This window comes from Condylura cristata, unplaced genomic scaffold, assembly GCF_000260355.1.
Source record: "Condylura cristata isolate star-nosed mole 26May11 unplaced genomic scaffold, ConCri1.0 scaffold00025, whole genome shotgun sequence".
Classification (NCBI taxonomy): Eukaryota; Metazoa; Chordata; class Mammalia; order Eulipotyphla; family Talpidae; genus Condylura; species Condylura cristata.
Genome location: NW_004567126.1, coordinates 10,864,716 through 10,890,171, shown reverse-complemented (window position 1 = coordinate 10,890,171; position 25,456 = coordinate 10,864,716). Strand labels below are relative to the sequence as shown.

Sequence of the window (25,456 nt, the reverse complement as noted above, 5' to 3'; positions counted from 1 at the left end):
ATGAAGCTATAGGCAGCCACTGCAGAATGATTTTGATCCCAGGGTCCAGTTTGATGCACATGGCACAACAGACCTTTCCTATCTATCTGGCCAGCTGTTCCCCTCATGTGTGTATTCCAATGAATTTGTCAGTTCTGCTCCCCAATCTGTCTCTGATGAATCCTCTCACCCTCCAACACCTACACTGCTGGCCTACACTCCAGCTCTTGTATGCATAAATAAATCTTTTCAAAAACTAAAATAAAACATTTGTTTTTGAAAAAGGGCAACCCTGGGTGCTCTCCCTGGTGGTGCAATGGGTTAAAGCACTGCATTATGAAGCTCTCTGAAGACACTGCAGCATGAGTTCAATCCCCAGCCAGGGAGCTGACCCACATGGCGTGGCAGACCTCTCCTGACCCACCCGCTGCTACCCTCAGCAGTGTACTTTGTCAGTCTGCCTGTTCTGCTCCCCTCTCTGTCTCTGGTGAATCCTCTCACCAACCACACCTCTGGCCTGTACCCTAGTTCTTCTACACAAAAATAAATAAATAAAGCCTTAAAAAAAAAAAGCCAAGCCCTACACTTATGAGCAAATGAGATTTTATAGCTGGTAAGTTGAACATAAAACTGCATGAAAGGCCACTCAGCTCAGGGCAAGGATTTTTTTGTTTGTTCTAAAAATAAATATGCCTTCCCTGATAAGAAAACAGTGTTTGCTTTTTCTTTTTATCTAAAATAAGTAAGTTCACTACAAAATACCCACTTTGAAAATCTTAAAGCTAAGTTATATGAGATTATAAAACCTCCAAATAAAAACTATATATCCAAGAAAAGTTTGATATAGGAACCCAAATTAGGCAGCCTATAAAAATAAAAAGTGGTAAATATGAAGCAATAGATACTAACACTATATGCAAATGTTCCAGGTCTCGGAATCAAAAACAACTAATTAAGTTAATCTCCTCAGAAAGGAATGAAGGCCAGTATCTCAGGAAAACAAAGAAGCACCAACCTAGAGCCTTCCAAGATTGGAAGGGTATAAAACAAAATGCAACTTATATATACAGATTAAATTCCAAGTGCTGAATTTAAATTGATTGATGACTATTCTGTGTATTTCCTTTAAAGTTAGGTTATATTCACTATAATTTTGAGTGCCAGAATAGTAAAAAATTAATAATGTAATTGAAGCAAAACCACCTTACTATAATGTCAGTAATTAACCAATGCTAAAAAGAAAACACTAAACATATGAAGGCAATTCTAAAATAATCCTCAAAGTGCTTTTCAGCTCTGTAACTAAGATTCAACAAGTTTTTAAATAGTGGTACTTATAAAATTACAAATATAGTGTAAGATAATCATTACTTCTTTCATTTAACACGTAAATAATGAGTACTTGTGGTTTCTGAATCACTAACTGAAAATGGTAGACCAAGAAGAAACTATCTAGGGCAAAAAGAGAGCAGAATGTGAAAGGTGAGCAGGGAAGAAAGCAATGAAGAAACAGAAGTAGACAGTATCCTAGATGAGAAAGTAAAGCTGGAAGGAGATGATGTGGAAGAACAAGAGGATAAGCCAAAGGGGTGAGGAAGTCTTAAAAAAAAGAACTAAATAAGCAAAATGAATCCAACTGTCCTGTGCTAGCAGGTAGGAACAGGAGTGAAAATGAACAATCTAAAAGATTTATTCCTAAGAAAGATTTCCTGAGGTAAAATAAACCCAACAGTTACAGGCAGAGGTCGGAAAGGGACATTTCTTTGGTCCCCACTTCCTCTGACTGCTTAAGTACAGCGACCTTTTTATAAGAAGTGGGATCTGACAAAGGACACAGAACACAGAGCTGAAAAAACACTCCAGGTGCCATCAAGAGAGGAGTAGATAAACACACTGTGGTATATCCATACAGTGAAATATTACTCAGCCACATAAAGGAAGGAAATGCTAACAAATCCTACCAAATGGATAGGCCTTGAAGATAACATAGTAAGTGAAGTAAAGTACAAATGTGTGACTCCACTAATATGAGCACCTAGACTAATCCAATTCAGAGAGACAAAAAGTAGAGGTGACCAGGGCCCAGGTCGGAGGTATTGTTTAATGAATATATCATTAGGGATGAAAATGTTCTGGAAATGAATATTTGGTGATGATTACAACATTGTGAATACTCAATTCACTGTATACTTTAAACTGGTTATTTTTGGGTGGACCTTGTGGTTGTGTTTGTCTTCTCTATATTCTACCAGCTAGGCAATCCCACAGTATTTGTCTTTCTTCCTGAAGATTTATTTCACTTAGCATAATCCCTTAAAGTCCACCCATGTTGTCACAAAAGGCAAGGTTTCATCTTTGCTTTATGGCTGTGAAGAATTGAATTGAACTGAATCCTTGCATACATGTGCCACATCTTGTCACCTGTGATCAGGCACTTGGGTTGTTTCTTTTCTTTGGCTAATATGAATAATGCTGCAATGAAAATGGGGAGTGCACAGATCCTTCAGAATTACTGTTTTCATATTGTTTGAGTAAATACCCAGAAGCACCTTGGAATTTTTAATGCAAGGGTTAGGACACTCCCTATCCCATTAGCCACTGGAGAACCTACTATCAGCCACAACCCTCTGAGTCTGGCACTGTGCCCTTGGGCAGGAACAGAGAGACAGCATGACAGGGACCAGTCACAGGAACAGGACACGCAGGCAGCTAATGCATGAGACTCTATCATAGGCTAGACACGGCTCTAGGCACCTGACACCACCTTGTTTAGCTAAATTTAGTATCCAAGAAACCCCGATGAAGCTGTTTAAAATCTACCCTCACATTTCAGAAAACATAAGACAAAATAAATGTATGTTCTGCTCTGAACAGCTAGTTCTAATGATATGACTGAAATATGTATTAAATTAGAGAACTATAAAATTAAGCCAAGTAGACTGGAAATAAAAGGCTATGGTCAAACAAAGAAAATACGTTGTCATTTGCAATGACAAGTAGAGATTTTAATTTAATCGATTGGGGGAAGCAGTTTTATAGTTCAGAATAAAAGAAAAAACTGGACTTAGTTCTACAGGATGAATAAGAACTGACAGCAGAAGTGGCCAAAAACAAATTTCAGAGCAAACTCCCATTCTTTCTGAGAAAGGGAAGCCCAAGTAAACCATTACCTAAGTTTCTTAATTTTAAAATATCACAACAAATTGTTAACATCAAGGAAAAATGGGAACGAGCAGTATTTAAAAGTAAGAAGATACTTGTACCTGGTCTTGGAAGATGTTCTGAGTGCCCTATCCACTTGCTGTCACCTCACCCCTGTGGGAGGCTACCATGCTACTGTTCTCACATTTTACAGAGGAGAAAATGACTTCAGAGAGAGGGGGCAGAACGCGTCACAGTCAGGGGGCTGGTTGGTCTGCCCCAGGTCTCTGGGTTTGTCGAGGCTGGGTGTCGCTCTCTTACCGAAGAACTACTATACTGAAGCCTAGGAGGTATGCCAGGGTAATAGGGCTACAATATAACTTTTTAACTCTACTTGGAAGCAAAATGAACTCCATTTTAGGAGAAATATGCCGGAAGAACCAAAAGTTTCTGAGACAGTAAGTCTACAGGGGAGCCAGACTTTCATTGAAGTTTTCAGCAAATTTTTAAAAAATAGTAAGTCATCGACTAGTTTTGTAACAGGGTGGATCCCAGGAGAGGGGGAAGGTATCTTAGACTTGTGGCAGACTTTTGGGCCTCAGTGGCCCTACTTTGGTTGGCTGGGCATTTTTCCACAAGGGGATGGGTAACTTAGGGTGCTGGATTTGGAACCTATATTCTTTGTCTTTTCTTTATTGCGTGCTAGTTGCATGAAAGTTCTTTCCCATTAAAGGTCTTACATGTTTTGTCTTGATGCGGCAGATGGCAGAACCTATTTAGAATGAGCAAGGTTTGGGGTTCTCCCTGTCCTGTAACACTTTCTAGATAAAAAATGCTTTTAGTTAGGCTGCTGTGGATCAGAATACTTCCATATAAACAAAGGTGCCTGATAGTAAAGATACAGAATGAAACTATAATAATGGGGTCTTCAGGTATTTCTACTGGCATCACCCACATTTAACTGTGTTATGAACACTAACAAGAAAGCAGTGAGACACTCAAGATTACAGAAAAATTCCTCCAATACAATTTTATGCCACTGGGAAAAAACTCCAGGAAAAAAACTCAGAAACTGAGTAAGTGAGCAGATGAGGGCAGATATATTTAAAAGTAAGCCATGCTTTATATACTGGGACAGAACTATCCATTACAGTCTAAAAACTATTACAGAATATAGTCTACAGAAATTTTCCTAATTTGTTTCTGCCCCTCATCAAGGACAATATAATATAAACAGAAGAGAAGTGAACTAAGATCAAAAATTTTTTAAAAGAGATTATAAACAGGACCCCGGATGCAAACAAGGACACAGCATATCAAAGAGGTCTGACCGGTGACCTTGGCCTTCTTTTCCCTCTCCATATATAACTGCTCCTTGACCTTCTACTTCCAATGCAGAAACCTTCACACCAAAAATAGAAATCTCTTCTACTTTTCTTGTGTACCTGAGTTTCTGAGACTACCAAGTTAAAGGCTTTCTTATTTGGAGGAAGGTGCTTTTATCCAGATGCAGCATGCTCTTCTCCCTGTCTTAGAATCTTTCAGGTCAACTAAGAAATGTGGGCTTTTTCACCCTAGTTCAGGTAAGAGTTTTTCTCAGGTATCACCAAAAACAAAGACTGACCCTCTCATCTCAGTCCATAGTTTGTTAACAATGCATTAGACCCCATCAAATCATTCAGGGGAAAAAAAAAATCATTCAGGGAAAACTCTTAACCACTCACTCAAAACAAAGGAAACCCCAGGCTGAGAAACTTGCTGAGGGTCTTGGTCTGATAATTCTACATTAAAATCCTTGAGGCGTTCAAAAGGAAGCAACTCTCAGTGTAAGTTCTGAAGAATGATCAACCTTGTTGTTTGCATTTTCCTCTTCACACAGTATAAGCTGGTTGGCTGGTGAAATGTGAAGGCAATTTCAAACAAGGAAATTTATCAGGAGTCTTCTGTTCTACTCTCAAAAGATTTTTGGTGGAAACCTCAAAGCAGCAGACTGAAAGATGTCTGCAGAAAAGTCCACATATCATTAGCATCTGACTTGAAGGACGTTCACAAAGCAGAGACCTGGGGATCCAGAAAAAAACACCAGCAGTGCCTGAAAGCCTCAAGGCCTCCTCTCCCAAGAAAGCCAACTTGTCCCTCCACAACTGGCTGATCTGAGCAGGCTGCGAGGGGCAGGCTCCCCAGTCCCACCCAGCAGACTCCAGGCCGAGGTGCCATCTCTGTGAACCGATTAAGACTGGGACTGTGGCAAGGTCTGGCCTTCTAGAGCCACAATAGAGATTTGAGGTGTACCCTACGGAGCCTCTTGTGGGTGAGGGGAGAACAAATTCCAGTTTTCCCAGCAACATGAGACAATCAAAACATCTCTCCTATTCAGTTGCTTTTTGTCTACCTTTTTGGCCTTTTGAACAGCACTATTTAGCAAAATCCTCGAAGGGAAAAACCAGGGCTGGACTTGAGGCTCACTTCTTGCCACAATTCTGAGCCTTCACCGTCCTCCCGCTATGACAGTTCATCTCCCCAGCCCAGAGCCTGTTCCAAGCTTGGCAGCTATAGGAGCCCCCTTCTGACTGGTTTCCCAGCTGCCACGCCCACCCCAAGAATCAGAAAATGGAGGTGCAGTAAGCTGCATTTATGTCAGTAAGCATCCCCTCCCTCTCCACCATCTGTCTCCTGAGACCTGGCAGCCTTAGTAGGAAAATGAGGGAAATCTCTAGAGTGTGAGTCTGAGAGAAACAGTTCCCCTTTACCTTATGTGTGTGTGTGCTTGTTGTTTTTCCTGGGGAGATGGTAGTAAGAAAAAAGCTGTCATGTGGCATATGTGATATGATAATGTGTGATCTAGCTACAACCAGAATAATGACTAAGTCATTTCTTTATCAAGGAGCACATAAGCCATGAGAAAGCTTTAGAAAAAGAAGGCAGTATCTAAAAACATTGTGCTGCCGTTAAAGTGTAACTCCCTTAACTTTGAAATTAAATGTGTTAAATATTCCTTTTATCTGGGTTACGGGAGTGGAAAGGCCCCCAGCCCTACCAAAGGCCACCTCCCAACTCCGGCTCCCCCGGGGCCTGTCCTCTGGTTCCCTGGTCACTTTCTCCTCCCACCCTGTAGGAACATTCTCATCAGCAAATACACACAGCATTACCTACCTTTATTAAAATTTAAAAAAGGTCTACTCTGCTAAATATATATTGTATTTTCACAAAATGCTTATATTAAGCTAAACCTTCCCTGGACCAACTCTCCTGTACACCAACCACAGGACCTGTCTGCCTGTGGTCACACACAACAAAATAACACAGCGTCATCCACGGTCCATCTCCACATCCTTGCCTCCAGTGCCCTCCTTGCCTGCCCCCGCCCCCCAAGTTGGGCTTCCATCCCCACCACCACCCCGTGAGGGCACTGCTAAAGGTCTCCTGCCAAGTGCACCGGTTCTCATCTCACTTGACTTCTCTGCACACTCACACCCTCCTTAAGACTCTCCTGCTTTCCTAACACACCTGGTTTCTTCCCATCTCCCCAGCAATCCTTCACACCCTCACTTGATGGCTCTCCCCTGCCCTCCTCCTCTCTCCCAGCTTTGCAAAGCCTGGGGCCCCAGCCAGCCAGGACTTTGCAGTAGCTCTGCCTGCAGGGTGCTCCAATGCCCACCGCCTCCTCTTTCAGATCTCAGGGTCAGGGTACTGCCCCGGTGGCCCTTTTCTGCTCACCCTTTTATTACTCTTCTTTAATGCTCTGCAGTATTTATGGTCCATGAAAGGATGTATATATGTCTACAGTGTCTGCCTTCCCCATGCAACTATGTGGCAGCACTCTCAGCTGCTTAGGTAATGTGGACTCTTAGCACCAAGAACCACCTGTCAGGGCAGACACTGTTTCTGAATGAAGGTACTGAATATATCCTGTTGGCCTTAGGAGAATATTTGTTATTTAAAAATCTCTTTGTATGCACTCAAAATAAAAAATCACCATTAAAAAGGGTATTACACCACTTCTTCCACATTTAATAAACTAAGTGTACATATCAGTGTTTACAACTGAACTTTAATGAGCTCGGAAAATACACTATGGGGGAAAAGCAAAATATATGTGACATTATCTGGTACTATAAACTAGCAAACCAGAATCATTTGAGGGAACCTAAATTCATACCAACCACACACAGAAAGCACACAGAACTCAGCTGCTTCCAAGTTACACAAAATCCAAATCCAATCAGTCCTTGCAAAGGCAGAGTACACTATAAGCCAATGTGGTAAGAAAGGAAATTCTTTGAGAAGTATGATTTTTATAACTTTGGGTACATTATCATAATGCATGATACAGTCTCTGATGTTTTCATCTCTACAACTTGTGTCACGTCCACACTGTAAGATTAGTCCAGGTACCACCTTCCCCATTAGGATACAGGAGTCGTGGTCGCAGTAGTTAAAAAGCAGACTCAAGCTGGCATCTTCAGAGTTGTCCCCTAAGGACTCCAACCTGTTCAGCTAGTGGAATGGGCAGAGGTTCATGCTGGCCACAGAGGACTGTGGGAAACCACACAGAAGCACATGTCCTCATGCACCATGCCCTGGATAAATCCTTATGTAAAGGTGCCTGGACGTGACCTTCAGACAGCCTGCCACTCACCAAACTTCCTCTTCTCTCACCTCCACCTAGTACAGCAGCATAAATTTGGATGAGAAACAACAGCACTGTACAGCAAGATGAACTGTACTCAGACCCTTCAGCCACCATCTACTCACTACATGACTGGGGACGAATGTCTCCTTGTGCCTTAATCCCCATCTATAAAACCATAACAATTAACAACAGTCTGTTTACTGAGGTATAGATGAAACAATAAGGTGAATCTATGAAATCAACAAAACACTATTCCTAGCACATAGAAAGCACTTGAAAATGCTCATTAGTGTGGTTATTAATTTATTATTAATACACACTCAAAATCATGTTAATCCCTAGGATTGAAGGGAATAAGCACCCCCAGTTCTTTATCTGCTGTTGTATAAGCAGAAAATCCTCGATTTCAAATCATGCAGATTGTAAACTCTCCACTAATGGTGAAGATTTTCCAGCTAAGAAAACATACATTATATTGTAGCTTCAGAATAACAGTTGGACACAGCTTTTGTGCCTCCAATTACAATTCTGTACCTTTTGCTGTTTGGAGAGCTCCAAACATAAGCTAGACAACAGCTTTTATGTATGTCATTTGAACAAAGAATGCAAAAGTGCCTTTGTTGATGATATTCTAGTTTCTCTGATGCTCATTTTTGTCGTATATTCTAATCTTTTCAATTTCATTCATAAATCTGGTATTGCAACAGAGAACAGAAAGTGTTGGTGAGAATGAACAAGACTGGCACTTCACATGCTGCTGAAGAGAATGTAAAATGGCACAGACGCTGTGGAAACCAGCCTGGTAATTCTTCAAAAGGCTAAACATAGAGTTACCAAATGACCCAGCAGTTTATCATCAAGGTAATACAAGCCCTAGGGAAAGAAAAACATAAGTCCACATCAAAACATATCCCTGGATGCTCACAGCAGCTTTAGTCATAATAGCTATAAAGTAGAAACAACTAAAATGCCCATAAGCTGATAAATAGGTAAATAAAACATGACCTATATATAAATTGGAGTATTGGTGGAGGAAAAAACAAAAAAAAATGAAATATTTAGACATCTATAAGAATGAACCAACTAGCTTGCATGCAATAACCTTTGTGTGGTGCACAACAAAAAGATAAATTAAAAATAGGCAATGTCCGCAAGGGCAAGAAGATTTTGAACATAAGTGTGACCAGTGCCATCCACGGGGAAGGCAGGCAAGTATAAGACCGGGTCAGTTCTTCATGGTGTGTGTGGGAGGAGAGCCCAGCATTGGGTTCTCTTACACAGATGCCAACGAGAACAGAGGCCTCCCCATGGGGAGCGGAGAGAATGATGCAGTATCTGGAGAATCCAGAAGTGCATCCCTCATGTTAAATACAGAGCTGACAACCAGTCAGAACGGGCTAAATTGATAGTTTATCTCAGAAAGCTACTAATGAGTAATAGGGGGCACTGCCTTTATTTTTTACAAAGCAGAAATGGCTCAAAACTTTTGTGCATACCATATTTAAATTAAACTTGTACACCAGAATTCAGCTCATGAATGGTAGATAGAGGGCCTCCCTGGTGGTGCAAGGGTTAAAGCCTCAGTGCTACCCAAGTATATTTCAATAGATCCATCTGTTCTGCTCCTCACTCTTGTCTCTGGTGAATCCTCTCAAACCCCCATCTCTGGCCTACACCCCAGATCTTAAATGCATAAATAATCTTTAATAATATTATTTTAATAAATTTTAAAATATTTGTTGAACGGTCCTGATTTTTAAGAAGTTTGGCTTATGGTTAAATGGATATGATCTGCTTTTTTTTTCCCCATAGATTTATTTATGCATATAGAACTGGGGTATAGGTCATAGGTGTGTGGGGGGGGTGAAAGGATGCCCCAGAAACAGAGTGGGGAGCAGAACAGGCAGATCCACAAAGTACACTGCTAAGGGGAGCAACGCAGGTCAGGAGAGGTCTGCTGTGCCATGTGGTCACCTCCTTAGTCACTGGTGAAACTTGTACTGCAGCAGCTACCATAGCGTTATAGTACTGTGCTTTAACCCATTTCACCACCAGGGAGGGCCCTGATCTGTTATTTAAATTTTGATAGTTAGTCTGGTTCAGTATATTTCAGTGCTGAGAAAACCTCTTCACAGTCTCACCTGTGTTTCTTTCTTTCTTTTTTTTTTGTAAAAAAGAACTGGGATGTAGGCCAGAAGTGCAGGGAGGATGTGAGAGGATTCACCAGAGACACAGTGGGGAGCAGAACAGGCAGATGTACTGAAATACACTGCTGAGGGGAGCAGCAGGTAAGACAGAAGTGGTCTGCTGCACTCTATGGGCTAGATCTCTGGCAGGTATTGAACTCAAGAGTCAGTGAGCTGATGACAGATTAATCCATGCTGTCTTTAACCCCTGCGCTTCCAGGTTGGCCTGACTCACCTGTGCTTCAAGGTGTGGTTAAGGCAAGGCTGAAGATGAGCTGCTCATATCCTTTTGTCCTTTTGGTCAATTTAATTAAAATTCCTGTATTTAAAATGTCGCCTGTTACACAATGAGAGGCATTTTAGTGTGATTAATGGAATATTTAATTTCTCACCTCTTACAGATGATGCTTTATATAGGTCAGATGCTTTTAAAATTCAGCATGAGAAGATATACTGATACCAAACTGTGCTTGTCAATACTAAGATATAATTCGGGATTATCTTTTAAATTTATGCAAAACTACATATACTTATATAACTTTGTGTTTTGTAATGCTGATTTGTTAACTCATGACAGAGTATCAGCCATACACCTTTGAAATCATGTGATAATAAGAATCACAAATCAATTTTAAAAAGAATAAAACTTGACAACTCTGTTCTGCTAAGTGAAAGAAGTTACTAACACATTGAATGATTCCATGTATATAAAATAGGTAGAATAGGCAGCTCTCCTACCTACCTGGCTGTGATTATGCAGGTGTTTCTTTTCACAAACATTTTCCCTTTGCAAAACAGCAGCAGCAATTCTCTGCCCACCTGAGTCTAAGCAGGTGTCTTTTTTTTTCTTTCTCCTTTCCTAATAAACCTGCCCTTTTAAAATATAAAAAAAATTGTTTTAATTAAATATGCAGAATAGGTAAATCAATAGAGAAAATAGATTAGTGGTCACTTAGGGACTGAAGTGAAATGGGGAATTAGGGTTGATGACTAAGGGTATGGAGTTTCATTTGAGTTAGGAAAATAGTCTAAAATTCACTGTGACACCAGTTGCATAATTCTGTGAATATATTAAAGTCATTTTACAGATTACAGAAGACTATCCTAACTGAATTATATCTCAATAAAGTTGTATTTTAAAAAGAAAAAGAAAGTGGGCATTTAAATTGAAGCAGACCTGGGAAGTAATCTTAAAATAAACCTTTAACTATATATGTACACATATATCTACACCTATGTATATCCATATTTATAGATATACAACACATGTATATAATATACATAGAGGGAGAATATATAATATTTGCTGGTGAAGGTCACTTCTAACTAAAACATCTTGAGAAAGTCCCACAAAAAAGAAATTGGGGGTCATGTGTGGGCACTAATTAACTATGAGAGAGAAAAGCTTCAAATAGTGGTTAGAATGGACCCACAAAAGACACCAAGTGAAAGTTAAACAAATAATTCCCAAAGTTCATACACTGATCTTACCAAAATCTCTAGAAAACTAGTTGAAGAGAAACTCCAGAGTCTCAGCCCCCTAACCATTTTGATTCAGTCAACTGCAAGAGACAGAAAGGAAGTACAGGAATTTTGTTTATAAACATCTCCAGGTGACTCTGATGTCAGCCAGATCTGGCTAAGTCTTTCCAAACAAGGAAAGAAAACATCTCAACCCAACAGTAATGCTCTGGGAAACCATTCAAGAAGTATGGGGCTAATTGTAGTGAGTCCAGACCCCGGGTTCACCAAACAGTGGACAAGCTTGGCACTCTGCACTCTCCAACTCTGAGGTAGTGATATTAAAAGATGTTAACTCATACACAGATGTTCAGAGATCAAAGTCAACACCTAAATTTTTTCTGTTAAACAAAAACTTGGCGAGAATCCTTCCTTATACCTTTCTCCAGCATATGCAACTTATTAGCTTCTCTAATATGTGTGGGGTTTATGGCTTAGACTTCTGAGAAGGTAGATGGTCATTAATTTCGGTAGTTTTCCTTGCCAATCAAGGGCACTTGATTTTCCAAAATGCCTGTGTCACATGACAAGTAAGTCTGTGCCATACACTTATTTGAATGAACTTTGTATGTAAATATGAATTTATGTAAGACTGCAAGATGGATATACATGACTCACTAAAGAAGCCTGAAAACCCATGGTTGTTGGTGATGGATTTACAAAGCTCCGAGAAGATTCCCTCTGGCCCTGCTGTGAACAATAGCATGGCCACAAGACAAATGGCAGCAGTACATGCACCATTTGTGGGCCTGACACACCTGCATGCGGAGAGCTACCTGGCCTGCAGATCTCAAGCGCTTTTGTTGAATTAGCAAGTGCAGTAACTAAGTAGGAGACTTAAAGGTGGATCTTCTGGGTCCTGGAAGCCTCTATTTCAGATTGTTATGAGTGGTAACTATGACTAGGCAATCACAAATCCAAGTTGTCAGGGTAAAATGCCAAATAAAAAGACGCTGAACCTTAAACTCTGAGCTGCTTCCTCAAATGCAAATGTGTTGGGGGGAGGGGGAAGAATTTATTAAAATTACTTGCAGGAAATTATTTTTTATAACTTAACACTATGTACTTAATACAATAGAAAACAGTGTAACTACCTTTCAACCACAGAAACAAAGATTGAATCAAGACATTTTAGCACAATGGTAAATAAACAGTATTTTATTTTTCTAAGAAGCAAACTGATAGTGGTTTGAAGTGTTCCCTTTACAACTAGTTCACTCTCCCTGTGAACAGGTTTGTGCAGGCCTCACTTGTCATACATTTTCAAATTCTCATTGCTCAACTTCAGTCCCTTGTTTGCAAAGTCAAAAGTGAAACACAGCATGGGGGGGAAAAAAAGCAGCAGCAGCAGTAAATTAGCAAGATGGTGAGCCCAGTTACTGCCTTTATAAAATGTCTATTCTTTTTAAAGATTTATTTATTTTATTCATACAGAACTGGGGTACAGGCCAGAAATGCGGAGGGTGACAGGATTCAACAGAGACAGAGTGGGGAGCAGAACAGGTTGACTGAGAAGTACATTGCTGAGGGGAGCAGCAGGCAGGTCAGGAGAGGTCTGCCACGCCATGTGGTCTCCTCCGGGGCAGGGATCGAACTCATGCAGAAGTGGCTTGAGCTTCTTAGTGCTGTGTTTTAACCCGCTGGGGAGGGCCATAAAATGCCTATTCTATTGGCATACAATTCAGACCTATAATCTATCAAACTTCAGCCTCCTCCATCTTAATGAAGCTACAATGGACGACAAGTACCCAATGCCTGGACTCAGCTAGGAGAGGTCCTAGCTTCCTCAGTCTCTCTTCAGAACAGAATAATAGGAAAATACTGTAAGGTGAAAGCAGTAGAAGTTCTTTATCCTGGCAACTGGAAAATAACTTTACCTAACTGGAAGGCTCCTTATGAAAATAAAAAGGGATAATGTATGTTACAGTATAGTATAACAGTATCTTTTAAGTTCAAACCATGCAAACATTTATAGCTATTTTATTGCCTTGACCACAAGTATTAGATAATGAAGGCATCTTGTCTGCAAAAGTTTTTTCTGAATGAAAGACATCTTAATATATTTTCACTATCAAACAATTGGCTTGGGAATAAATCTTAACTCTAGCAAGAGTTACCTCTTAAGGGATATATTCCACTAAAACAACAACAACAACAATGTATCAATTTAAATAGCTGCACCATGTTCCTATTTGGAGATCTCAATCTACCTCTTTGCAAACACTATCAGCTATTGCCTGCACCATGCTGGATTCATTTGCAAATAGGATGAAGGAATGTGACCCAAAATCAAAATCCAGAGTATCTTCAGTTTTTTAAAAATCATCATAATCATAGCCCATCTTGGAATATGGACATGTTGTATGGAAGCTCAATGTTCCTGAAGTAAACAATTAGTGTACAAGTAACAAGTATAGCCACTGCTGCATAAGCACCGATCACGTGCCTGGCATGCCTGGCGTGCCTGGCATACTGAGATGTTCTTTGAACACTCTATTTTCAATTACTCCTGCCTAGAATTAAAAGTTTACTGTCCAAGGTCACAGCACTGCCAGTAGCACTTGAACTCAGTCCCTTTTTCCTGCAGACCTTGAACTTCCTTCCCCTTCTCTACTGTTACAGCTTTCCTCAGGGGCAAAGCTCCAAGCAGGGATCTGACCTGAAGCTCTCTCTCCCACCTCCCACCAGATGATGCAATCGCTAGGTTAGGACTGATCTCAAAGGAACCAGGAGAGGTTGTTATTTAATCACAAACAAACTTAGTTGAGCAAGTGAGTCCATAGATGACAAAACCATAGTGAAGGGGACCCAATATAAAAATCCAAATTTTCATATAATTTCGCAAAATTTTACAATTTTGAAAAACACAAAATATTTATTAAATGCCTAGTCTGTGCCCAGCATTGTTTTAGGAACTGAAGAACAATTCGGTGAAAGATTTTATTAGAATATTCAGCAGGGAGAAGAAAAATACGATTATCACTCACCATACACCCCAAAATTACCTACATTTACAGAACAGAACATAGCATCCCTCAAATCTTAATTCAATCAATTCGTATCAGAAAAATAAATGACTCCATATATTTTTTCCAATTTTCTCATGTGTATACTTTTCTCTATATGGCTTTATTAGTGTATGCATAATCTTTGAATATCTACATAATGACAAACAGCTTCCCAAAATAGTCATACAAATTTACATTCTTACCAACCATGTATGAATGTTCCCAATGCTCAACATCCTCAGGCTCTGATATCACAACTTCAATCTAGGTGTATGGTGAAAAGGCCCTGTAGATGTAGTGAGCATTTCCTTGATCACTCACAAGGCTGGACACCTTTTCATACTGAGATTTCTCCCTTCCAGAAGTGTCTGTTCAAGACTTACACCTGTAATTCTACTAACTGAGATAATTAAAAAAAAAAAAAATTCTCAGGGCCTCCCTAGTGGCCTAGGGGTTGGTTTCAGAGCTATCACCTAGACAGCCCCCCCTCAACAAAAGCCCAGCCTCAAGAACAACCTACCCCCACTGCAATGCCCTAAAATCAAACCTCTGCAATTCAACCCCCTGCCAGGGAGCTGACCCACAGGGTGCAGCAGACTTCTCCTGTCTAGTCCCTGCTCCCCTCAAGCAGTGTACTTCAGTAGATCCGCCTGCTCTGCTCCCCCACTGTCTCTGGTGAATCCTCTCAACACCCCGGCCCCCATACCTCTGGCCTATACCCTGTTCTTTTATACAAAAATAAAATGTTTTTAAAAATATACAAATAAACATTTTCTATACATTGTTCTATGTTAACTTCTAAAAGCCTTCTGGTTTGTCCTTTAACTGCCATGTCTCCTACTGCATAAATCAATTGTTTGAATCTGTGAGAAACTGTTTCTGAACTCTGTGTGGTTTCCTATTGATCTCTCAGTCTGGTGCTAATATCATACTGTCTTAACTACCAAGGCTCTTTTTGATCTCTAAAAGAGTTTTCCCAACTTCTTTTTCAAGAGTATCTTGCCTTCTGTGGGACTTTGGCAAAAAAACTTAGAATCAAACTTTGTTTTTTAATTTACTAGTTACATTTATAAGTCAGTTTTTAAAGAAATGACACTTCACAATATCAAATCTTGCAACACTTGAACCACTGTGTCTCTCCATTTATTTAGTTTTTACTTCAAGTCACTCATACAGAACTTTTTACGTAAAGGCAGTACACACCTTTTGTTAGGCTTAAAATATTTGCTATAGTTTATAACTGTTGGAAAAAACATGAGTCTGAAAAGATTTTTTTTTTTAGTTTTAATGAGAAGTAACTGACAAACATCACTGATGATTATTTTTATAATTTTTTTTAGATTTTTATTTATTTATGCGTACAGAAATGGGGCACAGGCCAAAGGTGCAGGGGTAGTGAGAGGATTCACCAGAAACACTGGGAACAGAACAAGTAGACTGACGAAGTACACTGCTGAGGGGAGCAGTGGGCGAGGGGTCTGCTGCGCCATGTGGTCACCTCCAGGGCGGGGATCGAACTCGCACTGAAGCGGCCACCGCTTGGCTTAGCTTTGCAGTGCAGTGCTCAAGCCCCTGCACCACCAGGGAGGGCCCATCACAGATGTTTAAAGCATTCAGCATTTGATACAACTCTTTAAATGATGTCTGAAAAGGTAATTTTTTTTTGAGACATGCAGTTTGAGGTAAGAATATATCAACTTGAATATAAGCATTCTTATATTTTCATGCAACAAAATTTATCAAAGCATAATTACTGCAAATGAATTTAGTTTCAAGTCTAGAATTGTTTTATAGGTATGTCACATCTCACCACTTTGAGAGATGTAGCATACTTGAGAGAACTTGAATGTCATATAAACTAGTATCCCAAACATCTATCAGTTGAAAATCCTTAGATTTATGAGATTATGAAACACTTAAATGGGGGAGGGAGGCAGATGGAGGTATTGGCAGGGTTAATTTGGAGAGTGGAAGGAGAGTAGAACATGTGCACATATGGAAGAGCAAATGTAACCCCAAGATTAAAGTAAAAAAATTAATGCAGAATTATTTCAATTCATCACTTTCAAAAGAATAAAGAAAAATAAAGGATGATCAGGAAACTAAAAAACGATGATCAGGAAACACTGATAGACAATTTTGCTTTCTGCTGTTTCAGCTATCCACTGTCAACCAAGTTCCAAAAATAATATACAGTAACATATTTTGAGAAAGACCACATTCACATAACCTTTATTGCAGTATTTTAATTAACCTGTTACTACTGGTTCTTAAACGTTTACTGTGAGAAAAAACAATAGGAGGGTTAGGTACTGCCTAATTTCAGGTATCTGCTGGGGGTCTTGGGTTGCATCCCAGTGGAGAGCAGGGGCTTGCTGTGTATGCACATGGTTGCCTGGGGTTGAGAACCCAGACACCTTGCCTCTAGCCTTAGCCCCTACCACTCTGCCATAAGCCACTAAACCGGGGTCTTTTTCTTTCTCACTTACAAAGGAGTGACAATACTGTAACTCCTACCTTAAGGATTAAATGTAAACAGATGTTTTAGAGGGGTGCTTTACAAGTTAATCAAACACAAAGCAGTAAATAGGCAAAGCAATTATATTTTGTTCTAAGAAGTACATGAGCCTAAGGGTGCCTGCAATCATGGTTTGTGGCAAAACTACAAGTAACCCCCAATCTTTAAGCAATGCTAAGAAAATAGTAGGAATTGCATGTGAAAATACGAATTTTGAAGAAAATTGAGGGAATTTTCAGAAATCACTTTCAGCATCTGTAGTTGCATTCACTTCTTGATTCCTCCAAACATTGTAGCATCCAGTAACTAAAAGGTATTTGTGTTCTGCATTCAAAAATGAGGATGCTAAGGAACAGTCATAGCTTTCAGAAACTTACATTGTGTTTAGGAAGTAACATAATAAAAACAAACAACTGGAATACAAAACAAATTAAGCACCCAATAAACATTACTATTCTTACAAAGAATAACAGAAATTATTATTTAAAAAAAAAAAACATTGGACATTGGGAACAAAGAGGATCAGATTTCCAGAAGGATGGTCACAGGGCCTCAAACAGGCGTGTGTAGCCAGCTTGCAGTATGCAGGGGCTGGCACGCTGCAGCCCCCGGGCAGCACGGCACCTCCTCCATATGGCCTAGGAGCTAAGAATGGGTTTCCACATGTTCTACTGATTAAAAAGACTAAACAAAAGAGATTTCGTGGCATATGAAATCTAAATTCCTTCAAATTGCAGGATCCATAAAAAAGTTTAATTGAAACACAGTCATGCCTTCAACCACAGGGCAGGGATGAGTACTAAAACAGACAAGGCCAAAATATTTACTATCTGGTTCTTTATAAAAAGAAGCTGACCAGCCGCTGCTCAAAAGGATAAATGGGATTTTAGTGGGGAAGGCCTACGGATAGGTAGAGAGAAACCTGAAAAAAAAAAAAATGAAGGGAACCTAGAATATCATAAGGACAGTGGGAGGAGCAGCTTGACTAAAGCAGATTGTCCAAAATTGGCAAGTAGTGATTTAGTCCTTGGTGAGCCAGTACTGTTGTACTGAGCCTTTTGTACTACCGTAGTAAGTGATCACAAACATTCTCAGACTTTATAAAACTGGCACTATTATTATCCCCATTAATAATTAAGAAACCAGTAATTTGATAAAGAAACTAAGACTTGTGGAAGCTCAGTAATGGACCCAAGATTACAGCCAGCAAACAGAGCTGACCTATGATTCTAGCTTCCTTTGCCCCAGCCAGAGCCCACAGGTCAGATGCTACACCACACAGGTAACATAGGGAACTACATCTGCAAAGGTTAAGTTAGGGCAGAACTAAACGTTTTCAAATGCAGGTATAAAGAATAATGATTTATCTTCTCCCCAAAGGCAGGATTCCCTACTGCATTTAAACAGTTGTCCCATGAATTGGTCCAGTGTTCCACACTTAAAATCAAACTCTTGTGGCCTGTTCTTAATGCTCAGGAGAAAAAAATAATATATGTGAGCTTGACTTTATCAATCTCAAGTATCTTCCAGAAACAGTTCTTACATCTCTGAAAAAGATGGTATATTATAAAATCAGTGAGCAAGAGGCAAACCAACTTTAGGAAAATTTTAGCTGTTATCCTTAGCTCAACTTTTCTGTTAATGGATTAAATGCTCAACAGATGTTATCTTATTATTTTAAGTTTAAATGATTAATTGACTATATCAATCCCATAACAGTTAGCTCAATTATCTGGAAGTGGTTTTAAGATTAAGGTATTCTTCAAGAAAAGTATGAGTGCTATTCAAGAGCGACATACAAACTAAAAATATCAGATTTATCTACACATTAGCAGCATCTATTAGTTGCAGCTATAGACACTAAAAGATAATATTCAATGTTACTTGGCATACCCCATCCCTATTGGGCTAAGTCTAAGCAACACTGTTCAGCAGAAACACTATACAAGTCGCGCACATAATTTTAAATCTTTGAACAGCCACATTTTAAAAAAGCAAAAACAAGTTAAACCAATTGGAGTAATAGTTCCCTTAACCTAGTACATTAAACAAGTTCTCAACAATTATTTAGTGTTGAAGAACTTGAGCTATTTTCCACACTAAATCTCAAAATCTGGCATGTATTTCACACCACAGCACCAGTCATCTTCCATGTGCTCCGTGGCTGCTGGTGACTGTATGGAACAGCGTAGGCCTGGGGACAGCACTTCTGAAGATCACAGCAGGAAAGAGGCTGTGGATTCCAATCACAGGGAATCCACAGGGTCAAACCTTGAAAGTGAAGGGTGTAAGTAAAGAAAGCAAGCCTTTTGCTCTCATAGTCTACCGTTGAAATAAAGGAGAAGCCAAGTCAGAAATGACTATCAAACCACAATAGATTATTTCAGCCTATCTTTGAGCAATCTGTTTGGGCTTCTTAAAGAAATGATTTTACAATGACTGTTTTCACCACATTTTAACTAGTCAGGTTTTAATGGTGGTTTGGGATTATCCAGAATGCCCTCTCCCCTCCTCCATTTTCCTCACACCATTCCCCCATTCCCTATTTCAAAGTTATCCAAAAAGAACCTACTTCAAGGTGTTTGCACAATCTGAACAACTTCAAATTCTCAGTTATGGACAATAGGAAGCCAATGATAAGACTTTAAAAGGAAATTGCAATCACCTAGCTAATTTTTACTTTTTATATAGTTTTCATATTTTCTGTGTTTTCTACAGTAGTCATGTATTATTGATGAACTATAAGAAAAAAGAAATTTAAATATGTGGCAATTGAGGCAGTGTCAATCATTTTAGGGTTATATTGAATTGTTATGCTATTACATTTAAGACCTAAAAGCATTCAGGACCCTTCAGAGACAGGGATTTGGCATTACCTATAAAATATAATCCTATTCACATGTAAAGTAAGCTTACACACTAATTGGTGGAACATGATCTAAAATGTTAGAAAACAAACTGGTTTCGCGTAAATCATGCTTTGAATACTAATACCTTCTACAGATGTGAGGTTTAGTGATGAAAATATATTGTTGTGTGAACCCAATAATACACAGATACTGTGAAAATCATCCTAAGACTGCATAATTTGAAACTTCTGGCACATAGTTAAGCTTCTATAGGACTGTGATTTATACAATAAAACAACAAAATATGCTAAATTTAGCCTTTATTGACATTAAAAGATTAAAAATTGGAAAAGGTTATTTCAAATTCACTCAGTGTTTGCTAATAGAGTGAAAGGGAAACCAAATTCTGTATCAATTTGCTAACTTCTATATCATTACCATGTTTTAAAGTGTTCCAATTAAAATTTCTTTTTATCATGCTCTTAAAGATCCTAGTTACAACTTACCATATTTTTATGCAAATCAACAATCACCACTTCTATTAAAAGATAGACTGAAAAAACATTTCTATACTTCACTAAAAGTGGGGTGGTCCCTGGTGACCCAAGAGATTAAGTCTCAGCACTATGAAGCTATCTGCAGTAGGAGTGTGATCCCAGACCCCAGAGCAGACCCACATTGTGCAGATCTCTCCAGTCTCACCTGCGGCTTTCTCAGCAGTGTGTTTCAGTACCTCTACGTGTTCTACTCCCCACCTGTCTCTCAACCCCACCACCTCTGGCCTACATCCCAGCTCCTGTATACAGAAGAAAATAAAGATAAGTGAACCCATGTAACAAGATTGTCATACCAATAAATATGCCATGATTGGCTCATTAAGAGTTACTGAAATGTCCCACCAACAAATGCCCCACCCACATGGCAACAGTAATGTGAATATTAAATCATAGGTGATTTATTTCAATAGGAAGGACTCACTATAAAGTAATTTAATCAAATAGCAGAAGGTGACTGTACTTGGTAAAACAGCAGTTTGATCACCAGAGCATAATCAAGAAAGGGTGCTCCAGGTATAAATGATTATGGGATATCACCAGTTATTTGTGGAAGTAAATGCAGGGAATGTCTTGGTCCAAAATTTAAAAAGGTAGATGTGCTAACCTCTACTGAACAGTTCACACTTAAGGGGTTTCTTTTATGTCAGCTTCACCTCAATTTATCTTAATATTGTAAGCTGTAAAAGTTACTTTCAGAAACACCCAATTGAACCAATATCGTTTCAAACACAGCTTAGCCCCATCTAATCCTCATTAAAAGCAAAACTAACAAACACTTGTTTTCTCAATTCTAGAGCAACAACATACCAGTAAGATCCATCAATGTAGAAGCTGTTGGCGAGCTGTGAGTGGAGTGGCAGAGAAAAGAAAATACACCTTCAGCCTTCAAAAAGTTTACAGCAAAAGATGGAGTGATAATAAAGGGAACGGATCAGAAAAAGAGGCCACACAACAGTCACGAGTGATTTTGCTTTTAATAATGGTAAGTATCGTTGAGTTAGAAGAACTTTGAGGGGAGAGGAGTGATGCCCTGGGTAGGATTTAAAGAGGTGAAGGCGAAGAATTAGATACAAGGCTGGCTGGCTGGGTCTCAACACTTTTAATCCTCGATGACAGCACCAAAACCAGCCTTCCTTGTGCAGAAGCGACACATACATTGCTTGAAATTTGACTGAAATCCAACAAATCCACCCTGCAAGGCTAAACACGCACACACAAAATTCAACTGCCACTCTTAGAAGAGCACCTAATACTTGACCAGAGACTGGAAGATACTTAATGAAAGCTGCTGATCAGCTGGAAACTACACACCATCAACCTGCTCCCCCAAGACCTGCTCGGGCCTTTGCACTCCACACCAAGAGCAGGATGACCTCGTGCTCCGCCCGGCCCACCCGGGGCTAGTTTACCAAATCTGGCCCACACATGCCATCCCCGCATCCCTCCAGGCGCAGCTCCCAGGCCTGGCGACGCCAACTTAGAAATGGGGGGTGGGGTGGGAGCAGCAATCAGTGGCAAGTGGGTGGCGCGGCCTCACAAGACAAAGCAGGACGCCCCAACCCAAGGAGCCCTCCATCACGCGCGCCCGCTGCCCGCCCGGCCACCGCGCCACCCCCGCGCCGGCCCCGGAGCCCGGCAGGCGGAGACGGCCCGCCGCACCCCGAGCACCCGCCGCACCCCGAGCGTCCGCCCAACCGCCGCTGCAGGAGCGCGCAGGGCGCCCAACTGCCGTCCCGGCCCAACCAACGCGGGCAGGGGAGGAGAGGTGCGCGCGGCCCGCGGAGCGTGCGAGCCACTCGGGGGTCGCAGGGAGAAGGCTGCGCGCGGGGAAGGCAGGGGCGAGGAGGCGCCGAAGCCATCGCTGAGCGCAGGGCCAGGAGGGGCTCCTTTAGGGGATTTTGCCCCTTTCCCCTTAGAAGGTGCAGATGGTTTGACCCCCCACCCCGAGAGAGGTGCCTCGTCCCAGCCCCGGCTGGACTGTACCATCGGGCGGTGCCGCCGGGATTTCTCCCCCCCACTACCACCATCAATTTCTCCCCCCCCCCCCACCCGGGTCCGCGGTCGGTTGGCCCCGGCCGGGCTCTGAAACGCGGAAAGAGCTCGGCGCCATTTTGGGTGGGACTAAGCAAAGACGAAACACCCTCCCAGTCGATGGGATACTCTGGACGCTGGCTTATCCGGTTCCCTTAATCCTTTAGGTACTTACACGACGTTGGGTGAGGGGAGCTGGAAGATCAGCGGGTCCCCGATCCTCTCTCCCTAGGGGTGATGGAAATCAAACCCCCCCGCCACCTCCAGGTGGTTCTTCCCGCCGCAGAGTGGGAGCAGCATAAAAGGCGGGGCCTCGTTAGCATAATCTGCCTGGCAACCTGATCTCGACGATAGATGATTGGCTGAACCCTGTAAACCCCATGCCCTGCCTAGAGACGAGTAACGCTGGGGCGAACTGACAGGCCCAGATTTAAGAGTCATGACGAAGATCCTGAGATGCTTATTCAGTCGGCCGAGAAGCCAAAAGGAGACTCCCACAATGGCCCAATGACTGAAGACCTCTTTATTTCGTGCTCTGCTGTTCGTTTAAAAGCCAATCAAAAAGCCGGTCTCAGGCGGCGGTCGCCTGCGTTTGTATTCCAAGCCAATCAGGAAAGTCGACTCTTCGTGTTCAGGGTTTAGCCAGCTTTGCACGCGAGGCGGGCAGTTGTCCACCTTAACCTTGGTGCCGGAGTTAGAGAGCGTCGGCTACTCGGGGTTCAGAGCCAGCCACATACACATCAGAGATCTCTGTGTCTAGAGAAGTTACGCCTGGGGATGTGGTGGGACCATAGGCCGTTTTGCACCTGAGACGGCCTACCTGCGGAGGGCTCCGCTGAGCCGCCTGCGGCACCTACTGCATCCGCAGCGGGGGGCTGGGCCACTGGGCCTTAAACCTCCTGGGCCTCAGATTCAAGTCACGGGGTGCACGGCAGGTCCAGCCAGCAGTGCCCGCTCCACCTCAGACCGAGAGGCTTGCATTTGGGCTCAGCCCCTCCCAAACCCCCAGTGCCCCACTGCATCTCACCTTTTCCTTTTACCATTTGAATAAAAGGAGATGATTTTCAGAAACATAAATATTAATCAAGCCTGGTAAGCCAATGCATAGCTCACATCTTTCTTAATATAAGATTCCACATTCCTACTGTCCCTTAAAGTTATCTTATCAAACTGCAACCAAGTGTATAGAAAGGAATTTAAGCTTTGGAGGGAGACACCGAGCTCCAGATACCCACTGGCAATCGACTGGGGCACCTTAGACCTTTGTATCTCTAGAGAACAATTTTCCTATCCATGACATTGACTATACTGCGTTATTTTAAAGATTAAATGATATTTACGTGTAAAGAAGAACGTTAACAAATTGAAGTGTCAAGGGTGATGAAACATAGAAAATGGCTACTGATAATCAAGAAAAATAAGGAAGTTCAACGAATCAAAAGATTTGAGAATGGAAAATACCCACAGGGGGAGGGATACAGTGGGAGCAAGGAACAAAAGTTAACAATATTCTCTTTACTGTTTTATTTTAAAAATTGGAAACAAAGTGGAGAGAATTGGAGAACATTGTTTTTAAAACTCCACGACAGTTGACTACCTTGTAAGCAATTTGCAGACCATAATAACTGGACTACTATATTCCACAGACTCCTGGAACTCACAGCAAAAGCTAGCAATGAACACAGTTGAATTCATTGCAAGGAAAGTGTAATTTGGAAGATGAAGAGCTTAATATTTGTAATAAGAGATACTATTAACTCACCAAAGGCTATAAAGACTTGGAAGTCAGTTGCCTTAGGAAAAATCATACTGGGTTGTTTTTTTTTTTTTTTAAGATTTATTTATCGCTTCTCGGCCTTTTGGCTAAGATCAAGTGTAAGATTTATTTATTTATGCATACAGAACTGAGGTACAGGCCAGAAGTGCAGGAGCAGTGAGAGGATTCACCAGTGACAGAGTAGGGAGCAGAACAGGCAGATCTACAAAGTACACTGCTGAGGGGAGCAGTGAGCAGGGGTAGGAGAGGTCTGCTGTGCCATGTGGGTCACCTCAGGCAGAGAATCAAACTGACATTGAAGTGGCTGCAGCTAGCTTGCAGTGCTGCACTAAAGCCCACTGCGCCACCAAGGAGGACCAAAATCATATTGGTTAAGAGAGTTACTCCACAATTCCCTTTTAGTGCTGTGAGTGTCAGATAATGCCAGAGATTGCACAAGTCCACTCCTATAGTTTCTTAAGGATACCCCCGTTTTGAGATTTAACAGTTGGCATGATTCCAACTGTATTGGACTGACCAGAAATGACACCACTGAACCAAAAGCGGCACTTGCAATGAGGAATGGGGCTTTCTAAACTGGGGAGCCCAAATTACCCTCATAGTTTTAGAGGAAGGATCTAAAACTGCAAAGTGTACAAACCCGAGGTGGTTGTTTTTTAAATTCAGTAAGTCTGGACAGAACCTCAGGTTATATAATTTTTATTAATTTTAATATTAATTTCGTGTTATGTTAACTTTACGCTATGTATTAATAACATAAGTATAACATATGAACGTTAATATCAATTTTTTAGTTACACACAGTAAAACCCTTTTTTTTTTTTAGGATACAATATGTACTGTGTAAGTAAAACAGTGACTGATCTCAATGTGGACTGAACAGAGAATCCAAAAATAGTCTCAAATCTTGTGGAACTTACATTCTATTAGAGACAATAGAAGAAATTAGTAAGATAATTACAGGTGATAAATACTATGAAGAAAATAAAGCAGCAAAATATAAAGGGAAGAGAAATGTTGGCAATTAAAATGATTATTAAAAGAAACAAGTATTGGTGAAGATGCAGAGAAAGGAGAACCCCTGTACCTAATGTAAATTAGTTTAGCCATTATGGAAAATATTATGAAGATCCCTCAAAAATTAAAAATTGAAGTTCCATGTGATCCAATTATCTAACTTTTGGGTATTTACCCAGAAAAACCAAAAACACTCATTTAAAAAGATAGATGGGCCCCATGTATATTATAGCATTATT

General features: G+C 40.8%; 1 protein-coding gene across 1 annotated transcript in view; it reads right to left on the bottom strand.

Annotated features, from left to right (window-relative positions):
• The window catches only part of PRDM10 (PR domain containing 10), an 82,638-nt gene extending 59,965 nt beyond the window's left edge, over positions 1 to 22,673 (bottom strand). The window contains exon 1 of the mRNA XM_004688775.2: positions 22,599 to 22,673. The gene's annotated coding sequence lies outside the window, so the exon portion shown is untranslated. The remainder of the gene's footprint in view (positions 1 to 22,598) is intronic.
• Positions 22,674 to 25,456: the final 2,783 nt, after the last annotated feature.